Source organism: Nerophis lumbriciformis, linkage group LG16, assembly GCF_033978685.3.
Source record: "Nerophis lumbriciformis linkage group LG16, RoL_Nlum_v2.1, whole genome shotgun sequence".
Classification (NCBI taxonomy): domain Eukaryota; kingdom Metazoa; phylum Chordata; class Actinopteri; order Syngnathiformes; family Syngnathidae; genus Nerophis; species Nerophis lumbriciformis.
This window is the reverse complement of record NC_084563.2, coordinates 12,322,159-12,339,598: the sequence shown is the minus strand read 5'-3', so window position 1 is coordinate 12,339,598 and position 17,440 is coordinate 12,322,159. Positions and strand designations below refer to the sequence as shown.

Here is a 17,440-nt window from a genome sequence, read left to right as displayed (position 1 = left end):
AGCAAACAACAAACTGTTTACATATTGACAATATCCTAGTATTAATCAGAATATACTAACTATTTTCAAAACCTTTAAGACGAGTTATCGCTTTTGCCAAATAAGGGTCATTTCCCTAAAACTTCAGTCAGGTTCCTGGCATATGCCTTTATTGCCAAAAAGGTTAGATCATATAAACATACCGTACATTGGATAATGCACCAACTGAAATATTAGGTCGTTATTTTGCATACTCAATGCTCAGATCTCAAACGATTGTGGGTTTGGCACGACGTCAAACGAAGGCGGTGAAGGTTTGTTTACATTTGTCGGGTAAGGAGCAAATAAATGTAATGCATTCCTAAAGACTGAAATACTACGCAGTGCAATGATTGAAAAACATAAAGAAGGCGGTTTTGTCAATACGACTGTTATTGTGTGAGTAAACGCAGTGATTGTGTTTAAAAAATAAGAGATACTTATGACTGTATATCAGCATGAAATAAGTCAGCAGCTTAAAATGGGGAATTCCTAGCAGACACTGAAACAGAAAGCAAAACCACAACATACAAGCACAAATAAATCATTCAAGCCTTCCTCATATTTAACATCCTTGTCTGCACAAGTGACAAACACAACAAGCATCACATGACAGGTGCATTGTTCAAATCTACCCAGCATGAAACATGCAACTGAGAGACACTTATCTACATAGATGGAATGAAAGAAAAACACTATGCAGCATCTCTCTCGTCACCATTGTTTTTTGTGTGTGTCAGAGGTCACACCTGTGGTTGTTTTATGGCTGAGAGACCAACAATTAAACAGATTTACAAATGTGCAGGGGTGTATAAGTGCACTGCGCCACACTGAGGGTTGCTTACAATGCAAACTATAACAATTTATAAAAAATAAACCTTATTTGAACCTTCATTGTCACGTTACATACGTTGCATCTTTGCATGACGGAGACTATGAGTCACTACATGAGTAAACAGTAACACATATATTTGTAGACGCACATAATCTAAAATCCTCAAACAATATCCGACTGGAAAATTTAAGCCATAAGCCACCAGCAAGTTAGCACGGCGCCATGCTAAGTTTGGCTAAAGCTGATTAGCATGTGACTGAGCAGGTCTCAGTCGTGCCAATGACTCGTACAGTGTATGTTTAAACACCGCCTGCTTTTTTCATTTTTTTTATTCATCTCCTTCATTGATGTGCATTTTTGATCAATAGACAATTAAACTTTAGCAACTAAACACATATTTACACACCTATGCTTGAGAAGTAACAGGATGAAGAAAATCTTATATTTCCTGCCCCCTTCAACATAATAAGTAGTTAATGGATAGCCCAGATTCACAAGCATACAAACCAAACAAATACATCCAAATATTAGGAAAATAAACAAAAAACACAAAAAAAACCCCAACAAGTGCAAAACTTCATGAAGTACAAACCGAACAAAAAAAGTAATATACACCTCACCAGATGATTCAAAACAAATACAAAACCAGACAACAAATAAGTACAATAATAAATATAAAGCAAAATGTAAACACTTACATCTGTCCATGTGATCTTATTGTTCTGTCTTTATATATTTTTTTCCAATTGGAATATATTTCTACAATCTTTTATCTCATTGTAAAGATAATTCCATAGTTTAACCCCCACCACTGATATACACATTTGTTTTAAAGTTGTCCTTGAATACTGATGTTTGAAATGACCTTTTCTTCTATGCTCTTCATTCTCAGAAGTGATGACAAACATTTTTTGTAAATTTGCTGGTAATGTTTTACTTTTAGCCTTAAACATAACACATTATGTCCGTAACTTTACAAGCTCCTGTAGTTTCAATAAACCAGAATTAATAAATAGTATGTTAGTGTGTTCTAGATAATCTGCTTTATGAATAATCCTTATAGCTCTTTTCTGTAGTTGATACAATGCCTTTATGTTACTCTTTTATGTGTTCCCCCACACTTCCACACAGTAGCTGATATAAATTAAATTAAAAATGGTCCCAAACCAAATAACATCACAGTCACTATTTGACTTCTCAAACTCCTCAAGACATATTTACCATGTACACTTTTTGTACTTTTATTGAACTTAGGTTTGACGCCAAATAAATTATTCATGTATTCCAGTGCTGACCTGTCCTTAAAGTAGTCCATGGGTTTTTGTAAATTATCAAAGGATGGCGGTCCTAAGACCACTAGAGGAGGCTCGCAGAGAGGACATCAAAAAATGTGAGGTGAAGAGAAACATAACAGGAATGAACTGATGTAGCCTGCTGGAATTCAAAGCTAAACGTCTTCTATGACAATCTGAACAGTTCATTTGCAATCGATTCAATGACCTGAGAACACAATGACCTGGATGAATGAGAATATTCACAGAAACGTAACAGGAAAAAAGGAATTCAAACAGTCAGAACATCAGCCTTCTGGCTCTGAATAAGAGAACGTCCTCTCCTAGTTCAGACGTTCCTCTCGAGCTCCTCCCGTCGCTGATAAATTATTGAGCGTGTCCTGGGGATGATGGCTATTCAGGTCATGATATCGCTCTCTTTCCCTCAAAAAAGCTTGCAGACTCATTTGATGATTGCGGCGGCATAGAGAGCATCAATTATTTATTTATTTTTTCATATACGATAGTTTTGTTTTTTTAAAGGAAAGGTATACTGCTTCCGCCGCAGTAATTTGTCCTAGGGTTTTTTTTATTTTTATAATATTAATGAAATAATTATGTACAAATACGAGTGCTAATATCAGTGGTACAGTTGTGATCAAAAGTTTGTAAAGAACATAGGTAATGTCATGGCTGTCTCGAGTTTCCAATACTTTCTACAACTCTTATTTTTTTGTGATAAAGCAAGTGGGTATTGTGGACAAACAGCTCAATTTTTGTTTCATCTGCTGTCACATGGACAAAATAAGACCTTCTGGAGGAAAGTTCTGTGGGTCAGATGAAACAAAAATTGAGCTGTTTGGCCACAATACCCAGCAATATGTTTGGAGGAGAAAAGGTGAGGCCTTTAATCCCAGGAACACCATTCCTACCCTCTAGGTGGTGGTAGTATTATGCTCTGTGCCTGTTTTGCTGCCAATGGAACTGGTGCTTTAAATGAAAAAGGAGGATTACCTCCAAATTCTTCAGGACAAGCTAAAATCATCAGCCTGGAGGTTGGGTCTTGGGCGCAGTTGGGTGTTCCATTAGGACAATGATCACAAACACACGTCAAAAGTGGTAAAGGAATGGCTAAATCAGGCTATAATTAAGGTTTTAAAATGGCCTTCCCATAGTCCTGACTTAAACGTGTGGACAATGCTGAAGAAACAAGTCCATGTCAGAAAACCAACAAATTTAGCGGAACCGCACCAATATTGTCAAGAGGAGTGGTCAAAAATTCAAGCAGAAGCTTGTGGATGGTTACCAAAAGCACCTTATTGCAGTGAAACTTGCCAAGGGACATGTAAGCAAATATTAACATTGCTGTATGTATACTTTTCCATCCATCCATTTTCTACCGCTTATTCCCTTTGGGGTCGCGGGGGGCGCTGGAGCCTATCTCAGCTACAATCGGGCGGAAGGCGGGGTACACCCTGGACAAGTCGCCACCTCATCGCAGGGCCAACACAGACAGACAGACAACATTCTTGACCCAGCAAATTTGCTCACATTTTCAGTAGATCCATAATAAATTCATAAAAGAAGCAAACTTCATGAATGTATTTTTGAGACCAACAAGTATGTGCTCCAATCACTCTATCACAAAAAAATAAGAGTTTAGAAAGTATTGGAAACTCAAGACAGCCATGACATTAATGCAATACGCTCTCACTTAATGTAAATAAAACTAATTTTATTCTATTTCGTTGTAATAAAAACCGGACAAATACAGAGCACTGCCATATCAACATCAATGGGCAGGAAATACAGAGAGTGTACTCCACTAAATTCCTGGGGGTCATCATTGACGAATACCTCAATTTCAAATGTCACATTAGCCATCTGTTAAACAAATTATCCAAATATGTTGGCCTGTTCTTTCACCTTCGTCATTATCTTCCTCTTTATGCTCTACTTACCCTGTATAAAACTCTCTTTGAACCACATCTAAACTACTGTAATGTCATCTGGTGTAACACCTTCCCTACCTACATTCACAAATTAGAATCCATGCAAAAGAAAATCATACGGGCCCTGTCATGTTCCAAGTTTAATGCCCCCACTCATGACATCTATTACATAATTATCATCTCTTAAGACTGACAGAGTTCAATATTTATCAAAATGCTTGTTTCAAGGGGAACATTATCACAATTTCAGAAGGGTTAAAGCCATTACAAATCAGTTCCCAGTGGCTTATTTTATTTTTCCAAGTTTTTAAAATTTTTTTACCCATCACGCAATATCCCTAAAAAAAGCTTCAAAGTGCCTGATTTTAACCATCGTTATATACACCCGTCCATTTTGCTGTGACGTCACACAGTGATGCCAATACAAACAAACATGGCGGATAGAACAGCAAGGTATAGCGACATTAGCTCGGATTCAAACTCGGATTTCAGCGGCTTAAGCGATTCAACAGATTACGCATGTATTAAAACGGATGGTTGTAGTGCGGAGGCAGGTAGCGAAAACGAAATTGAAGAAGAAACTGAAGCTATTGAGCCATATCGGTTTGAACCGTATGCAAGCAAAAACCGACGAAAACGACACGACAGCCAGCGACACGGGAGAAAGCGAGGACGAATTCGGCAATCGCCTTCTAACCAACGATTGGTATGTGTTTGTTTGGCATTAATGGAAACTAACAACTATGAACTAGGTTTACAGCATATGAAATACATTTGGCAACAACATGCACTTTGAGAGTGCAGACAGCCCAGTTTTCATCAATTAATATATTCTGTAGACATACCCTCATCCGCTCTCTTTTCCTGGGGGTTTGGTGGCAGATTTCTTTGACTTTATCGTTGGAAATGCATCTGCTTTGAGTGTCGCAGGATATCCACACATTCTTGCAATCTATGTCGTAGCATAGCTTTCGTCGGTAAAGTGTGCGGAACAAACGTCCAATTTCTTGCCACTTTTGCATCTTTGGGCCACTGGTGCAACTTGAATCCGTCCCTGTTCGTGTTGTTACACCCTCCGACAACACACCGACGAGTCATGATGTCTCCAAGGTACGGAAAACAGTCGAAAAAACGGAAAATAACAGAGCTGATTTGACTCGGTGTTTGTAATGTGTTTGAGAAAATGGCGGACTGCTTCCCGATGTGACGTCACGTTGTGACGTCATCGCTCCGAGAGCAAATAATAGAAAGGCGTTTAATTCGCCAAAATTCACCCATTTAGAGTTCGGAAATCGGTTAAAAAAATATATGGTCTTTTTTCTGCAAGGAATCAAGGGATATATTGACGCTTACATAGGTCTGGTGATAATGTTCCCCTTTAACCTATCAAGTCATCTTAGGCCCTGCAGCTTGGTTCCTATCTACCACCCCCAGCATGCCCACAACACTCGTAACTTAGATCTGATATCAGGTAAACATCGTTTACTGGCTTGTACCGCTCAAAGTGTTGTATGCAGGGGACCAAAGATTTGGAACCGGCTTAATGAGAGCCTCAAGATGCATATCCATTCTCCAACTTCAAAAAGAAACTGAAAACTTACCTATTAACCACCTATCTCTAATGCCTCATGTTGGGTAGACTACTGTTGGGTTTTGCATGGTTGAATGAATGTATGTATGTATGTATGTGTATGCTTGCTTTAATACTATTTTCTTGTGTTTATCATATAGCGTTGTTGTTTTTTTATTGTTGTTGTGCTTGCTACCATGTTTTATCATTCCATCTATATACTGTCCTCTGGACCCCCTGTCAAAAGCTTCTTCTAACTTATTTGGGGGACCCTTTCATGTACCAACATCTTTAAATGATGATATTCACTACTATTGTAATTGTTATATGGTATTGTGAATAAACTAAAACTAAACTAAACATTATGTTCTTTACAAGTGTATGTAAACTTTTGATCGCGACTGTAGGTGGTATCTCTCTGCTTGCCATAATAATCGCAGTTTTAACACGCGTGTTCTCGTATTGAAAGTTACGAGCACGCCGTGCGGTCCAGATTTGATCAATTTTTATTAGTTACACTCAATCAAAACAACCAAATATAAATCAAAACTTGTTTATAAACGGAATAAATTGAATGGATTAATCATTGCAGCCCCACATATGACTAATACAGCACCTATTTTTAACCATAAGAGTTATCTTTACAGCAGGCATAATCATCCTTTTCATTGCTATGCATTTCATTTCCCCCGTGCAGCGTTCTGAGGGACAATACCCAAAGTCTGCCGCCTCCAGTGGAAGGACTGCAGAAAAATGTAGCGCTTATTGGCATGTGTGGGAGAAAACATGCAGCAACATTTTGTCGCGGGTATTCAGCACAAAAATGTAGAGTAACTATGCCATTATACAATCTAGACATAGATACATTTCCCAACGTGGATAAGATGAAAGCCTCTCCTGAGACTATGACATTGAGAGTTATTGATTGGTCTTTATCGTCCCCTCATTTCTGTCTGCCTGACTCCCACTGATGGAAATTTCCACACTCGTGCACACCAACACCGTCAGGAGTCTACTTTCACCGGCCTTAAAAAACAACAATAAATAAAGCGCATCCCGATCTCGCTCCCCCGCCGTTTTCAATCCCCGCCTCATAAGCGGTGCCCGTGGCTCCAGAACGCTCCCCGGGCCCTCACATTGCGACTCAAATAACGCGGAACAGTACGCCACCTTGTCATTTCCATCTGTGCGCCAGCAAGGGATCAACGCAGCAGCTGTGCTGAAGTTGACAGGCTATTAGGAAGGAGAGTTCAAGTGACTGGGCAGACTGACGGTGCACTTTCATGCAGGGAGTAAAGGGTCTTCCAAGATAAAATCTCAGAACGTAAAACAAAAAGTGTACATTTGCACAGGCAACCTCTACTAAATTCACATTTTTCTCAGATTGGGTCAGCTGGTAATTCTATGACTTTATATATTTTGTCAAGGGTGAATAATGAATACTACAGAAAGTAAACTTGGATATACAAACCCCAAAACAAGTGAAGTTGGCACCTTTTCAACTTATATTCAATTGAATATACTGCAAAGACAAGGTACTTAACGTTCGAACTGGAAAACGTTATTTTTTGCAATTAGCTCATTTGGAATTTGATGCCTACAATAGGTTTTAAAAAAGCTGGCACAAGTGGCAAAAAAGACAGAGCGCTGAGGAATGCTCATCAAACACTTATTCGGAACATCCCACAGGTGAACAGGCTAATTGGGAACAGGTAGGTATAAAAGAAGCTTCCATGAAATGCTCAGACATTCACAAACAAGGATGGGGCGAGGATCGCTACTTTGTGAACAAATGTGTTCAAATTGTCAAACAGTTTAAGAACAACATTTCTCAACAAGCTATTGCAAGGAATTTAGGAATTTCATCATCTAAGGTATGTAATATCATCAAAAGGTTCAGAGAATCTGGAGAAATCACTGCACGTAACATTGAATGCCCGTGACCTTGGATCCCTCAGGCGGTACTGCATCAAAAACCGACATCAGTGCGTAAAGGATATCCCCACATGGGCTCAGGAACACTTCAGAAAACCACTGTCAGGAACTACAGTTGGTCGCTACATCTGTAAGTGCAAGTTAAAACTAAAGCGAAAGCCATTTATCAACAACACCCAGAAACACGGCCGGAGCTCATCTAAGATGGACTGAAAAAAAGTGTTCTGTGGTCTGACAAGTCCACATTTCAAATTGTTTTTAGAAACTGTAGATATTATGTGATTGGGCCGGCATGCAAAGGAAGTGCCTTTAAGGTTTATTGGCGCTCTGTACTTCTCCCTACGTCCGTGTACACAGCGGCATTTTAAAAAGTCATACATTTTACTTTTTGAAACCGATACCGATAATTTCCGATATTACATTTTAAAGCATTTCTCGGCAGCCTGGTATTATCGGACATCTCTCATCATTATTATCATTATCATAATTATATATTATGATTACATCAGTGCTTAATTTGGTCTCAAATTAATGCTAGCAATATTATTGTTTATAGGCAATAATTTGTAAGACATTATATAGTCGAGCAGAATCTGTTACCAGCCCAGGAGGCCTACAGCCAACAAAGTGTACAATTAATTTACGGTTAGCCAATTGGTTGCATGAAAAAAAAGCAGGAAGTGGACCAGTGCAGAAGCCATTTAGAACTCAAAGAAGTAACGTTTAAAAATGTCCCAATAGCACGTACAACACAAACTGGAAATATGTGAACGGAATAAAGTTCCACTGACTAGCAAAGTAAGTGAGTACCTTTTTCAATGCAATATTTGGGGAGGGTTTGTTGCTGACATGCTCATATTTCTGTGCAAGAATCAGTAGGCCAGGCCTGATTCTGTTACACTTGGCTTCTGAATTTGAACTGGAGGAGGTTTAAGCTTGAAGCCTCAGGCTGTGCTCCGCCTTTCTATTATTTGTTTTAACACGACTGCTAAACATAAGAGTACAATCCTGAGTATATAGGATTTGACGAGTATTTCCACACCTCAGCATACCTCCAGGATGCTAAGGACTTACTTATAGTCCTTTTTTTAGAGACCACGGACTGTTGAACAACTTAAGCTGTACATCAAGCAAGAATGGGAAAGAATTCCACCCGAGAAGCTTAAAAAATGTCTCCTCAGTTCCCAAACGTTTACTGAGTGTTGTTAAAAGGAAAGGCCATGTAACACAGTGGTGAACATGCCCTTTCCCAACTACTTTGGCACGTGTTGCAGCCATGAAATTCTAAGTTAATTATTATTTGCAAAAAAAAAATAAAGTTTATGAGTTTGAACATCAAATATCTTGTCTTTGTAGTGCATTCAATTGAATATGGGTTGAAAAGGATTTGCAAATTATTGTATTCCGTTTATATTCACATCTAACACAATTTCCCAACTTATATGGAAACAGGGTTTGTGTATACACATATATATATATATATATATACACACACATATACATACATATATATATATATATATAAATATATATATATATATATACATACATACATATACATATATGTACATACATATATATACATATACATATATATATACATATACATATATATGCATATATATATATATATATATACACATACATATACAGATACATACATATATATATATATATATATATATATATATATATATACACACATACATACATGTATACATACATGTACATATACATATTTATATTAGGGCTACAACAACTAATTGATTAAATCGATTATAAAAATAGTTGGCGATTAATTTAGTCATCGATTCGTTGGATCTATGCTATCTATGCGCAAGCGCAGCGGCAATTTTTATTTTTATTTTTATTTTTTTTTATAAACCTTTATATAAACTGCAACATGTATGAACAGCTGAGAAACAATAATCAAAATAAATATGGTGCCAGCATGCTGTTTTTTTCCCCAATAAAATACTGGAAAGGATAGAAATGTAGTGTGTTTCTTTTATCCGATTATTAATCGATTAATCAAAGTAATAATCGACACATTAATCGATTATCAAATTAATCGTTAGACTAGCCACACAATTTACTTTCTTGGCAGAAACATATGCTACATGGTAATATTATTTTGTCAATTAAGACCCATATTTGTATTTAAGTGTTCCATCCATCCATTTTCTATCGCTTAATCCCGCCGGGGTCGCGGGGGGCGCTGGAGCCTATCTCAGCTACAATCGGGCGGAAGGCGGGGTACACCCTAGTTTAAATATTTTAATCTTCTGCAGTATTAATTTGTAAAAGTTTCAGTGGTTTTTTAAAGACAAAGAATAACAACATGTTGGGTGTTACTTCCAGTTTATGTGACGTCACGCAACTTTACTCCCTTCTATATTGTTTCGAGTCGCGGTCACTATTTGTCTTACAGAGCACAGCCTGCAGGGTCAACGTGCACAATTAAATATCTTAGCTGCTCAGACAGTAATGTGTTTATACACGTTTAGATTGGGCAATGTCGTCTTTTAGTGGAGAAAGATGTTAATATGTCTTGTTTTCATGTTAGCAAAGTGTTATCAATCACAATTTTACGATGATTTTAATTTAGATCAGTAGCACTAACTATGGTAAGAATATCTTACACCATTACATCCTTAATATTATGTTTATGTATTAGTGGAACAATTCTAACATTTACAGCAACATTTGGAAGCGAGTCTTTGGACGGTGAAAATTTGTCAAGTAAAAAATCAGACTTATGATCGATAAAAAAAATCATGATTTTGTCATTGTGTCCTTACTTTACTTCTAAATATGGGGAAATAACCACAAAAGTACACTTCATTCATTAACGGTGCTACAAAAAAGATCAGTTAGAATAATATATAATGTTGGATAGAGAGAACATTTATTCATTGAATCGAAAATACTGAAATTCCACGACATAGTGAATTTGCAAACAGCTAAAATTATACACATTATTGCCCAAATATACAACAATTCTTCTCAACAAAAGAGGAGAAATATAATCTTAGAGAAATATGTCATTTAAAACATTTGTACGCACGTACAACACTTAAGACCTTCAGTATGTGGAATTAAATGATGGAACGGATTAAGCAAAGAAATCAAACAACGTACTAATATGATCCACTTCAAGAAACTCTTCAAACTTAAAGTGTTTACAAAGTACAAAGAAGAAGAACCACGATAAACATTCTGAATGTATTTCATCCATCCATTCATTTTCTAGATAATCTTACTCATCTCACCATATGAAATATAACTTACTTCACTAATTATTATTTATTTTTAATATTATTACTTATAAAGTATATTGTGAATACATTGAGAACAGGAGGTAAACATACTGCTACAGTATGTAAAGGAAAAGGGGTAGGATTAAATAAGCTCTGCTTCTTCCAACTCCTTTTCGAACATGTTGAATAGAGAAACTGGAAATTGTGATGTATCATGTTGTATGCGTGCATGTTCCAAATAAACTCAAAACTCAAAGTGTGCGCGCTTTCGGTGCAGGAAGGCACCCGCTTTGAAAGCAGTGCAACATAGTGGACACCACCGTCCTATTGGTGGAACTTGGAAGACAAATTGTCGTCAAATAATCAAAGAATTAAAGGCCGGGTGTTGCGGCAAGTTTCACATTCTTACACAGTCCTGACACTAAAGATGTTTTTAAGCTTTCTTGAGGTTGAAAAAAACACTTAGGGGGCGGGAATTGGACATGTTTGTTGTGTACATACTAGAGATGCGCGGATAGGCAATTTATCTCATCCGCAACCGCGTCAGAAAGTCGTCATCCATCCGCCATCCACCCGATGTAACGTTTGATCTGAACTGCATCCGCCCGCCATCCGCCCGTTGTTATATATCTAATATTAATTTAAAAAAAAAAAAAAGGGTGAAAACTACGCAAATTGCACCTTGTGCAGACAAGATTTTTCGATGGGACACGGAGGAATTAGCGATGTAAAAGACCACGTTGGGACAAAAAAACACAAGTCTAATGCCGTTGCTAGCGATACAAGTGGAAAACTTTCAACGTTTTTCGTCGCCCAAACAGATTCTTTGGATGTGATAAATGCCGAAGTTTTATTTACGGAGGCAATAATTGAGCATGGACTTCCAATCGCACTGGCTGATCACATGGGACAGTTAATAATGTAATGCAACCTTTAAAAATCATTACGCGGTGATCGCGATCCCAAAAATAAACTTTTCTTGCATGATAATGTCCAGAAAATTTCGCTTTATATTACTATAGAGTCCTTTTAACGAATGAGTTTGATGGTTTATCACAAACCTTAAATGAAATTCCATGGCCACCGTCCTGCTCTCTATATCAACCAGGGTGAGCCCCACCCCTTTCGTGAGCGCACTGAGCGCGGAGTGACCCCTTTTACGCGCCCCCGGCAACAGGGGTGGCAAGCAGGTAAGCTGCGCGGGCGGAGCGCGCGGAGTGACCCATGTTACGAGCCCCCGGCCACGGGGGTGGCGGGCAGGTAAACTGCTTACCTGCTGCGCGTGACGCCGGCCGCGGCGAAAGCGGACGAGGCGGGGTGTCGGTGCGGTGGGCGCGGTAGTGACCCTGGACGTGCGTCGGGCCCTTCTCGCGGATCGCCTCAGCTACGGCTCCCGGTGGGGCCCTCTCGGGGGAAGGGGCCTCGGTCCCGGACCCCGGCGAGGCGTCCCTTCTCCGCTCCGTAAAAGTGTCCATCTCTTTTCTTTTTTTTTCTTCTGTTGTGGCATATGCAGCAGGTGCCTGCTCGTTTTTCGTATGTGGGTAACAACATTTAACTATGTATATATATTTCCCAATTGGTTTAACTGCCACCCGCAAAAAAAAAAAAAAAAAAAAAAAAAAAAAAAAAATCTAATTAATCCGCCCGACCCGACCCGCGAGCCGATAAAATATTTTTTTTTTTAATTTCATCCGCCCGATCCGCGGATAATCCGCGGACTCCGCGGTTGTGTCCGCAAACCGCGCATCTCTAGTACATACATAATTGTAAATGCCAGGGGCCTTCCTGGCTCAAAAATCCAATAAAAATCCAAATTTTCCCTCTCTGACTTGAGGTATGGTGTGATTTTAGACTCAATGTGTTAAAAGGGGAACTGCACTTTTTGGGGGGGGATATTGCATATCATTCACAATCCCTATGTAAAACAAGAACATATTTTTGGGTTTTTTTTTGCATTATGATTCGTAAAATACGGCGAGTATGAAGGGGCTTAACAATGCAACAAATGGGAGTTCCGTGAATAAAGCCCTCCAAAAAACATCCAAAAACCACCAATAATACTCCATTGACATGTCGTGACCTGAATATTAACCAAGTATTAGCAATATTGTTATTACAAGCGCTAACGCAGACATACTATTTTTAGCGGCGCCGAGATCACAGACCGCTATAACTATCTAGGTTAAGAACCACTGTCATAGATATATAACATACATCCATAAACGTGGACACATGTGAAATCTGTACAGTAATCTATTTATTTATATATATTTATTTATTTTATATATATATTTATTTATTTATATATGCACCGTATTGCTTTTTTATCCTGCACTACCATGAGCTTATGTAACGAAATGTCGTTCTTATCTGTGCTGTAAAGTTCAAATTTGAATGACAATAAAAAGGAAGTCTAGTCTAAGTCTAGAGCAGTGGTTCTTAACCTGGGTTCGATGGAACCCTAGGAGTTCGGTGAGTCGGGCTCAGGGGTTCGGCGGAGGTCAAGACACACCCGACTCATCGTGTTAATAAAAACTTCTCCCTATCGGCGTATTACGGCTACGGCAACAGCAGAAGTCAGACTGATTTGCAGGTGTGTAATTTGTTGTGAGTTTATTCACTGTGTTGGTTTTGTTCTTTGAACAAGGTGATGTTCATGCACGGTTCATTTTGTGCACCAGTAATAAAACATGGTAACAATTTAGTATGGGGAACATATTCACCATTAATTAGTTGCTTATTAACATGTAAATTAGTAACATATTGGCTCTTAACTAGTCATTATTAAGTACTTATTAATGCCTTATTCGGCATGGCCTTATTATAACCCTAACCCTGGACCTAAACCTCTAAACCTAACCAAAAAACTCTAAATTAAGTCTTTATTACTTAGAATATGTTCCCCTAGTGTCCAGATAACTCTAAATTAAGTCTTTGTTACTTAGAATATGTTCCCCATACTAAAGTGCTACCAAAAACATATAACTTTGTCTTGAATTTGAAAAAAAAAAAAAAACATTTTATTTTTCACTAAAGAAAGGTTCGGTGAATGCGCATATGAAACTGGTGGGGTTCGGTACCTCCAACAAGGTTAAGAACCACTGGTCTAGAGCAGGGGTCACCAACCTTTTTGAAACCAAGAGCTACTTCTTGGGTACTGATTAATGCGAAGGGCTACCAGTTTCCATCCATCCATTTTCTACCGCTTATTCCCTTTGGGGTCGCGGGGGGGGGGGGGGGGGGGGGGGGGGGGGCGCTGGAGCCTATCTCAGCTACAATCGGGCGGAAGGCGGTGTACACCCTGGACAAGTTGCTACCTCATTGCAGGGGCTACCAGTTTGATACACACTTAAATAAATTGCCAGAAATAGCCAATTTGCTGAATTTACCTTTAACTCTATGTTATTATTAATAATTAATGATATTTATCTTTTGTGGAAACACTGATCATCTTAATGATTTCTCACAATAAATATATATAGAAACAGATAAAAATCAATATGCAACACTTTATTTTTACATTTTCTCTAAGTGCACATTTTTCAAATTGAACATTTTCAAATGATCACTTCTAAGACAGTCTTGTGAAATCACAATATCCCATTTTAACTAGCTAGCCACTAACATTTTTTTTTAACAAATCATGAATTACTTTGCACCATGTTTGTACAAATAATAACCCATGTAAAATACAAAAGGCAACTCTCAAATTTTTAAATAAATCATGTCACACTTTGAACTGGACACCAAATCTGTTATCTGTTTCTTAATGAAGACCAAGTCTTTAAAATATTTTCTTGGATTTTCAAATTCTATTTGAGTTTTGTCTCTTTTAGAATTAAAAATGTTGAGCAAAGCAAGACCAGCTTGCTAGTAAATAAATACAATTTAAAAAATAGAGGCAGCTCACTGGTAAGTGCTGTTGGTAACACTTTAGTATGGGGAACATATTCACCATTAATTAGTTTCTTATTAACATGCAAATTAGTACCATATTGGCTCTTAACTAGTCATTAACCAAAAAACTCTAAATGAAGTCTTTATTACTTAGAATATGTTCCCCTAGTGTCCAAAGAACTCTAAATTAAGTCTTTGTTACTTAGAATATGTTACCCATACTAAAGTGTTACCAAAAACATATAACTTTGTCTTGAATTTGAAAAAAAAATAAAAATATTATTTTTCACTAAAGAAGGGTTCGGTGAATGCGCATATGAAACTGGTGGGGTTCGGTACCTCCAACAAGGTAAAGAACCACTGGTCTAGAGCAGGGGTCACCAACCTTTTTGAAACCAAGAGCTACTTCTTGGGTACTGATTAATGCGAAGGTCTACCAGTTTCCATCCATCCATTTTCTACCGCTTATTCCCTTCGCGGGGGGGCGCTGGAGCCTATCTCAGCTACAATCGGGCGGGAGGCGGGGTACACCCTGGACAAGTAGCCACCTCATCGCAGGGGCTACCAGTTTGATACACACTTAAATTGCCAGAAAATAGCCAATTTGCTTAATTTACCTTTAACTCTATGTTATTATTAATAATTAATTATATTTATCTATGTGGAAACACTGATCATCGTAATGAGTTCTCACAATAAATATATATAGAAACAGATAAATATCAATATGCAACACTTTATTTTTTATATTTTCTCTAAGTGCACATTTTTCAAATTGAACATTTTCAAATGATCACTTCTAAGACAGTCTTGTGAAATCACAATATCCCATTCTAACTAGCTAGCCACTAACATTTTTTTTTTTAACAAATCATGAATTACTTTGCACCATGTTTGTACAAATAATAACTCATGTAAAATACAAAAGTCAACTCTCAAATGTTTAAATAAATCATGTCACACTTTGAACTGGACTCCAAATTTGTTATCTGTTTCTTAGTGAAGACCAAGTCTTTAAAATATTTTCGTGGATTTTCAAATTCTATTTGAGTTTTGTCTCTCTTAGAATTAAAAATGTTGAGCAAAGCGAGACCAGCTTCCTAGTAAATAAATACAATTTAAAAAATAGAGGCAGCTCACTGGTAAGTGCTGCTATTTGAGCTATTTTTAGAACAGGCCAGCGGGCTACTCATCTGGTCCTTACGGGCGACCTGGTGCCCGCGGGCACCGCGTTGGTGACCCCTGCTCTAGAGGGATTCCCATTAGCTCCATTGTTAGCCAATGCATAATAAAAATAAAAACATATGCGCTCTTATCTAAAAAATGCTGTTCACTTTAAATACAATAAAGAAACTGTCATGAGGTTGTGCTGAAAACAGCTTTGTTTAGGTTAGGCAAGCTATAAAAGTACACACAAAAATATGTCAAACTGCTGAATCCTAACCTGGATTCCATACAAGTGTGCATTAATAGTAATGTGCACACATTGTGTCTTGTACTGCTCTTGTAGTAATACAGATTGTGCAAAATGCAACTGTATGTAAAATCAGGGATATTTGGCATGAATTGCAACAATCAATTTCAAAGTGTCAGGCGGGGTCAGGTCTTAATGGCATGCCACAACATAACGCCTTCCAGAACATTCCAGCAAAGGGAAGGACGTGTGGAAACGCAATTAAAACGTGTGCACGATTTTTTTTAAACTTGAAGAAAACCTTTTATGGCGATAAAAGACGACTAAAAAAGAGCAAGATTGAGGGTATAGTGGCGTTTTGCTGATGTGCTCGGAACGTCAAAAACAGGTGATGGACACTAAGACAGCCTCAAAGCAACGCAGCGGAAATAAGCATGTCTTCAAAGTGCATCACGCGGAATGAAAATCTAATAAATTAAATAAAAATATAATTTAAGTTTTATTTTCTGCTTTCGTTTCGGTTGTGATGGAGCCAACTGAGCTAACAGCTAGCTCCTGAGGAACGCAAATGTCCACCCCCCCTCCGAATAAACAATTTGTACAATAATGTTCGCCAAAATGTCTGTTTTTAACACTTAGAATGTGATTAATTAACTCACTTGCAGTCATCGTTTGTGCACAAACGTAACAAGGCGTTAGCTTAGCATTGCTAGCATTAGCCGCTAGCAACGTAAAGCTAACGATCTTACCAGGGCAAAAACCAACAGCAACGCAGCACGACAACAAGCATCGGTTTCCGGCTTTTCCTTCGGCGGCCGCTGGCTGCTGGTGGGGGTGAAGGCGACGGAGGTGGACGTGCTGCTCACAGCGGGTGCAGGGGACGACGCGTCGGGGTCATCGCAGAAGATGCTAGAAGAAGTGGAAACGAGCCGCTGTACGATTCCCTCGCCTGCAAGTCGTCTAGCGCGCTCACACACACACCCCTTCAGGCACCGAGCTGCCAAATACTGAACCCCGCCTCCTTCCTCGGCCGCGAAAGAGGAGGCGACTGCCAAATACTGAACCCCGCCTCCATTCTAGCAATGAATTGACTGAAGTGAAATATTTGTGACGTCTCTGGTCGATAAAGGAGATAACGGCTCGTTTCTGACTCGCCTTCTTTGGAGTGTTATTTTAGGTATAAGTAGCGGCGGACGGACCGATTCAAACATCGACCGTGTCCATACCATACCACTAGCGCGATAGATAATGTGGTTCGATCAATATTGTTCAGTTCGCCCCTTTATTT

At 38.5% G+C, this 17,440-nt stretch overlaps 1 protein-coding gene across 10 annotated transcripts in view; it reads right to left on the bottom strand.

The window, feature by feature from the left end:
• fam13b (family with sequence similarity 13 member B) overlaps positions 1-17,209 on the bottom strand; it is a 98,536-nt gene extending 81,327 nt beyond the window's left edge. For 3 of the 10 annotated variants that reach the window (XM_061976622.1, XM_061976627.1, XM_061976623.1), the window contains exon 1: positions 16,902-17,202. The gene's annotated coding sequence lies outside the window, so the exon portion shown is untranslated. Of the gene's footprint in view, positions 1-16,901 lie in introns of all 10 variants that reach the window. The other 7 variants (XM_061976625.1, XM_061976626.1, XM_061976629.2 and 4 more) reach the window with 6 other exon arrangements.
• Between the last annotated feature and the right edge of the window lie 231 nt (positions 17,210-17,440).